Source organism: Tupaia chinensis, unplaced genomic scaffold (genome assembly GCF_000334495.1).
Source record: "Tupaia chinensis unplaced genomic scaffold, TupChi_1.0 Scaffold143763_1, whole genome shotgun sequence".
NCBI classification, from domain to species: Eukaryota; Metazoa; Chordata; class Mammalia; order Scandentia; family Tupaiidae; genus Tupaia; species Tupaia belangeri.
This window is the reverse complement of record NW_006203612.1, coordinates 2,863-10,107: the sequence shown is the minus strand read 5'-3', so window position 1 is coordinate 10,107 and position 7,245 is coordinate 2,863. Positions and strand designations below refer to the sequence as shown.

The following is a 7,245-nucleotide window of genomic DNA, read 5'->3' as shown; positions in this document are numbered from 1 at the left end:
TTTGAAAAAAGTATGAAAAATCAGGACAGTGGGTAATAGTATTTAAAGCAGCAAGTACACTACAGGGGTTCAGTTTAAGAAAAGGTGTTTAAAAGTCCATTAGATTGAACAATAGAGATATATTTGGTGGTCTTTGTGAAAACAATTTCAGAAATTAGGTGAGTACAAATTCCAGAGGACAGTAAGTTAAAGAGTATTTGGGGGAAGGAAAGTAGAGTTCACTATTTTGTGTTTTTGTGATATAAGGGACTGGAATCTGTTGAAATCCATTTAGGAAGAAGAAAACTGAAGAATTGAAGACACATGGAAGAGAAGTAATCAGTACAATAACCTTCTAAGAAGGGAATAGATAAGATCCAGATCAAAACTGGGAAGATTATCTTAGAAAATTCCTACATAGACTTCACTGTAACAGAAAGGAAGAAAAGAAAGAAAGAAAGAGAGAGAGGGGACAGGAAAGGAAAGGAAGGAAGGAAGGAAGGAAGGAAGGAAGGAAGGAAGGAAGGAAGGAAGGAAGGAAGGAAGGAAGGAAGGAAGGAAGGAAGGAAGGAAGGAAGGAAGGAAGGAAGGAAGGAAGGAAGGAAGGAAGGAAGGAAGGAAGGAAGGAAGGAAGGAAGGAAGGAAGGAAGGAAGGAAGGAAGGAAGGAAGGAAGGAAGGAAGGAAGGAAGGAAGGAAGGAAGGAAGGAAGGAAGGAAGGAAGGAAGGAAGGAAGGAAGGAAGGAAGGGTGCAGATTTAGCCAAGTCTATTCACTAGTAGAAAGTCAAAGGGGTTCCCACCTATAGCTTTTATGATCACTGAGAATTAGAGGGTACATTTATATCCTATATAAAAAGGCAGTGAGACCAGAAGTTTCGAATGCATGGAAAAGGTTATGAGTACTGGGAAATAGATAATAAATTTAGTAGATGAAACAGTGAAGGTTTCCATGAACATTACACCCTCAACTGATTTGTGGTTTTAAGAAGGAAGAGACCATAGATATACAGTGACAGAGGTCTCTCCCTGGCTTTTTCTGTAGTAGCAGGAATACTCTCTTCCTTTCGTCAAGGTGGAACTTGTGAACTCAGTCAGGTACTTGTGTTCCGCATGGATTTCACCTACCTCCCCAGGTTCAAATCCCAAGGCCCTATATCCACTTGTTGTTTGATCCTGGATTCCTAAGTTATTGGCACAGATCTATAGTTAATTCAGAGTTAGTTATTTCCATGGGACTTCTTTCCTGTGTCATCATTACCCCATGATAACTCAGTTCCCCATATAAACACTTGTTTAGTTAGGCTTAAAACTCTCCCTTATATATCTAGCATATAGTTCTTGCAATAAGAGCCATGCTAAATATCTCTTGGAGGAATTCTTGGCAGCCATACTTCTAAGGATATTAAATATATCCAACTGTCCTTCATACTTTGATAACACCATATTTATTCTTATGTACACAATACACAAACTTTCACTTTTTCATTAGTGGTTGACTAGAGAAAACTCTTATCACACCTAATTCTGGAGAAAAATTCTGGAATATCTCATTTGCTTTATAATACCCAACTTAGATTCAAGACTAAATGTGACAAGGATCTAATAAAATTGATTAAAGATGTATAGGAATTTTTTTTCTGAAAATAAAAATCTGGAGCTTGATTTCTGCTCATAAATGTTGTTAGAAGGCTTTATACAGAATTAAAAAGTTTTTAGAATAATCCATTAGTGGAAATATATGTGATAGAGCAAAGTGACTGGGGCAATGAATATAATTTAATAGCCAAACTGTTTTGAAAAAGTAATATTACATAATTATTATGAATGTGGTTCCTCATAGCACCACCTAAATCAGATCTACAGTTTAGGGAAATTAACTTGTTAGCCTCAGTTTTCTTCTCTGTGAAGTGGTAAAATAAATAGTGCCTACCTCATAGGGTTGTTGCAAGGATTAAATTGGACATTCTATACTTCATAGCCCAGAAGCAGTCTGCCTGCAAGGAGATATACTTTATCACTGACGTTTAGAATAGACCAAGTCCTTCCTAATATCATAGCAGATTGCCTTTCATTTAATTTTATAATTATTTTTAAACTCTATAGACAAATCACATCTTTGTCACTTGCCTCTTGGGCTGACCACTCTTATAATCTTAATGAAGGGGTTGTTGTTATATTTGAGTGAAATACATATCAAATTCTGAAGTTACATTCATAGAAGAATTAAAAGAATAAGGTTAATTACATCACATTTTAAGTGTATCTTTCTGAAAATTAACTGTTTCATATTTTTAAGTTGCTTTACTTAATACTGAGTTAACTTAATATTGAATAAATGTACTACCACGCAATGGAATTGAGTGTGCTTATATCTTGAGTTACAAATATATCCTAATATCTTGAAAACTCAGTTAACTCATTAATAGAGATCATTTCAATATTATCTGTAAACAGAAAAAATCTCTCATTTTACAAAAGTTCTGTTTCATTTTGTTTTTGTTTAGGTATTCCAGCAGGCACATGTGCTCACCAGAGACAGACAGACAGACAGACAGAGAGGAAGAGGGAGAATATACCTCCTCCACATCTGCATTAAGCCTTTCTCTATTTCTCCACTCTGTCAGAATTTGGAGCACATGCACATACATGCACCAGACATGTTTTTCAATCTGTCAGGGCCCATGTTTGAACTTCACAGTCAGCCATGTGGAAGCCAGCTACCTTACCATCAGGCCACAGGGCTGACTCTCATAAAAATTCTATAAAGTTTCTGGACAACTTTTATTTTTTTTGAGAGGTTTTTGCTATTGGCTGTATGCACTTGCCAGAAAGACAGAGACAGAGAGACAGAAAGTGAGAAATCACACCACCAACCCCCCCCCCCCCGTAGGGGGGGCCCAGCCCCCCCCCCAGTAGGGGTGGCCATGCTGCAATCCCTTCTCTTCCATTTTCCTCCTAGGATCTTGAGTATGCATGTACACATGCCCAGTATGAGTTTAAGCCACTGGTCCAGGACTCAAACTGCAGTCAACTACATGGGAGTCCAGTGATACAGCCTTACTCTATCTGCTTGTCCCGTCTGGACAACTTTTTTTATCCCCATATATATTCATATTCAGGCATTTCCCAAGTTTTAGGGCACATAGATAAGCAAAGCAAATAGTTCAACCTAGACATAAGATTCTCATTTCTATTCTTTCCTCCCGGCAAAAGGTAATAGAACATCCCCCCTCAAACTATAAAATGATGACCAAGATCTGTTGAGCCCTAAGCCTTTGTTCCTCAAGATGTACTTCCACAGTAAGAAAACATTCTTCTATCAAGCTTCTTGGGAAGGAATTCTCTCTCTTCCCTCCTCTCATTCTTTCTTTCTCTCTCTGCTCTTTTACCTCCTTTTGTCTCTTTTCCTCTCCTTTCTTTTTTTTCTTCCCCTTCATTCTCTTTCCTCTTCCTCCCTCTCCTCGCCTTCTTTCCTTTTCATTTCACTCAGACAGACACACACACACACACACACACACACACACACACACACGCATTGCTTCTGCTAAAAATAAGTCTTGCTAGCAAGCATCCAGGTTTAACACCTCAAATGTGAGAATATTTTTCTAAAGTAATTTGTGGATAACTGTGCTTTGCTTTTTATTTTTTAATGTATTTTCCTGACATAGCTATTGTTTCAGAAAGCTATAATTAGTAAACATAAGCCAACTATTTTTATTTTCCGTCAGCCAGATGCCAACCTGTCTGTAGCATCTCTCAAAGAACAGAGTCAGCATGGCTCTTATCATTTGCATTCTTGTTTATCAGAGTTGGTGACAATGACAACTAAAATGAATAGCCACTGCTTAGATAAAATGGTTTTGTTTCCTAATTGTTACTGGGCTGTGATTAGGAAAAACCCAGGGATAAAATATAAACCAGCTTTAAAAATAGTGGCTCACTGTCCTTTAAATTTTCAGAATCTACTATGATTAAGTTTAACTGTTATCTTCAGTTATTGAAGCATTTTCACCTAACCCTAAGCCAGTCTCAGGCTACAAATGAGATCACTCTGAAGTTAAATATGTCCTCTCAACAACTAATATTCTATTTAGTAAAGAAGGTATTTAAAAATGATAAGTTGAAAAGTATATTCTTTAAAAGAAGTATAGATGGGAAATAGGGATATCTTTGAGGTACACATAGAGGTGATAAGAATTTAAGAAAGAGAAACAAAATGGCCTAATTTTCCAATATGGTAGGCTTACACTATAGCAAGTCACCTAGCCATTTAAGTTCTCTAGCTATCTCACGTATCTGTAAACTTACCACTCAGGACAGGAACATTATACAGGGAAGTAACTTATTTTAAAGAGTAACTTCCATTAATCAAAGATAGTAATATTAGAATCCAAATCCAATTTCTGGATAACCCCCTGGTTTACCTGTACGAATCATTTTGGATGAGTTGCTGGGTAGCAGTAAGATGTAGGAAAAAGAATCAAGAGAAATTGTCACAAATATCAGTAACATAAGCTAGTGCACAAAGTCACCACCTTCTGGTCCTGCTCTCCTGGTGAAGCCTCTCGGTATGGGATATTCTAGAAACTCATGATTTCATACTTTCAATCTAATCACGCCTATTGATAAGGTATTCTATTTTATTTATATGCCAATGTTCTTTTTTTATTTGTTTATATTATTTGAAACCTCATTCTCTACCCACAATAAAATATTTGTTCCGATATTTCCCTTTTAAACATCCTCCAACATATATGGCAATAGGAACACTAGTTACTCTACTCCTAATTACAATTTACAGCATTTTCTGGTAACATGGCTCAACAACATACCACCATTAATGTGAGGAGATCCTGCAATTGGAGCAAATGTCAGTGCTGTCCCAGGTCAGTCTCAGGTGGATTATCTCTCTTAGGCTAAACTCCCATTATATAGTTGGGTTTCTTCATTCTTATAATGGCAAGAATATTAACACTATATTGAACAAGTATTTATTGAATGCATATAATAGACAGTTTTAGGTTCTTTGGATAGCGAATTGATCAAGAGAATAAGAAATATGTCATCCCTTGAGAAGTTTCTATTCTTTTGGGACCAAACAGGCAATAAAGATCAAAAATAAATTTTAAAAAATTTAATATTAAAGAAATAATAAATCTTGAGGGGAAAAGAAAAAAAAACACAGACAGACAAAGGAGATAAGGAATCTATGTGGGTGTCAGAGCAGTGCATTTTACAAAAGGGTGGTTGGATTAGACATCATTGAAAAAGTGACACTGGGACCAGCGGATGGCATAATGGTTACATCGCTGAGCTCTCACATAGTTGACTGTGTTTTGAGTCCTAGACCTGGTGGTTTGACACACGCTGGGTATGTGTGCATTCATGCCAAAAATTATGAAAAGAGAATGGAGAAGAGATTGCAGCATGGCCAGCCCCCCTCAGGGGTGATTTCTCACTTTCTGTTCTGTCTCTCCAGAAAATGCACATGCCCTGCAGCAAAAATCTCTCTACCAAAAAAGGAAAAAAAAAAAAAGTGATAATGAAGGAAAGGCATATCCTATGTTTACCCTCATTGCTCATACGGTTACACCTCAATTCACTAAATAAATACGCATTTTTTTTCACTAGATACAACCACATTTCCTACTTTCAATATAATTGATTTCACCTGATTTACCTTTCTGCAATGAAGACAATGTTGGCACTTGGGGGAGAGGGTGTAAGGCGCCCCTAAAAGACCTCTCCCCTCGTGGCACCAAAGATGGCGCCTAGCGGAAGTCCTCGAGGCCTTACTTATGTAAACAACTATACGGAAGTGGGCATAGCGGTGACGTGGTATGCACATGATCACCACGGGAACAGTACATGCAACCAATCATCACCCGAAGATTAGTTTCCGTGCACGTGGACAATGAACCAATTGGCTATGGGCCCTATATAAGGCCCCGGGGGTTGGGGAGGGCGAGGGGCCCTATATAAGGCCCCGGGGGTTGGGGAAAAGGGAGAAGAAGATTTTAAGAAGCCTGGGGAAATAAAGTGTTCCAGAGAAGACCTTGTCAGCGTCCTCATTGAAGCAACAGGAGGATATATCTCACTAGAAGTCAATTTGGTACTGAATTTTTTCTACAATATATCCTTAAAACATACACTTCATTACCTTGTCATATGTGAAAAAATATACATTCTTTAGTTCTTGTAGGAAAAAAATATCTGCAGGGGCTTTCAGGCAGACCTGTGCTCTATACCAGTGGTTATAAAACTTGCACCTGCTCAGAATTACCAGGAGGACTTACTAAAACAGAGATGGGTTGGCACCTACTCCAGAGGTTCTGAGTCAATAGGTCTGTGATGGGGTCTGAAAATTTGCATTTCTAAAAAGTTGCCAAGTGATGCTTGTCAGAACACATTGAGAACTACTGGTTTGCAGCAACTTAGTAAAATTATAATGATTTTCCAACTCAATTGTAAAATGACAAATGAAAATAACATTCTCAGTTCTAATTCTATATAGCTAAAGGAAAGAATGTTACTTAGTATTTATTATTACTTTAGTCTTTTCTTTCTACCAGACAAGAAAGAGGGAAAAAAAAACAAGATTTTTCCTCACTCTACTATCTCTCACATATAACATCACGCACCAAACCAAATGAAACAAAACGCTCCTTTTCAGAACCCAAACAATATTCTATTTGCCTAAAATTGCCTTACATTCCTAAACTTAGTGTATATTTCTAAGATGTTCGTGGTTACTCAAGTAGGTTAGCTATAAGCTCAGCAAAAAGTTAAACTCCTCGCTGTTTTCATCAACTGTAGAAAATCCATTCTTAGTGTATAAGAAACCAAAACACCCTATATAAATAAATAAATATAAATTATGTATTGATGGATAGGAAAAGCACCGAGAACTCATTCTCGAGCACAAATTTCTCTGACTGCAAATCCTTCTATCTTGGTCCCTGAGGAATCTGACGTTCCATTAAAAAGTCAGACCCCAGATTGATGGATGAATTGAGATGGCTCCAAGCAACAAGTGATTCAGTGCTGCTTTCAGAAACGCAGTGAAATGAAGCAAGGATAGCGACTTATGTTTTGAACAAGCTGTGAGATTGTCTCAGCTCGTTTTTGTGGAACTGATGCCTTTCCTGTAAAGGTTTCTTAGGCAGAAGTGAAGCACCACTCCTATTGCTACAGAAATAAGCTTTATGTGCTGTGCTTGTCAAGGGCCGCTGGATATGTCAGGAAGATAGCAGCAGTAACAGAGAAA

General features: G+C 37.6%; 1 long non-coding RNA gene across 1 annotated transcript in view; it reads right to left on the bottom strand.

The window, feature by feature from the left end:
* LOC102502504 (uncharacterized) overlaps positions 1–5,886 on the bottom strand; it is a 486,787-nt gene extending 480,901 nt beyond the window's left edge. The window contains exons 1-2 of the long non-coding RNA XR_336915.2: positions 5,659–5,886; positions 1,909–1,972 (exon numbers count right to left, since the gene is read on the bottom strand). This is a non-coding gene — a long non-coding RNA (uncharacterized LOC102502504). The remainder of the gene's footprint in view (positions 1–1,908; positions 1,973–5,658) is intronic.
* Positions 5,887–7,245: the final 1,359 nt, after the last annotated feature.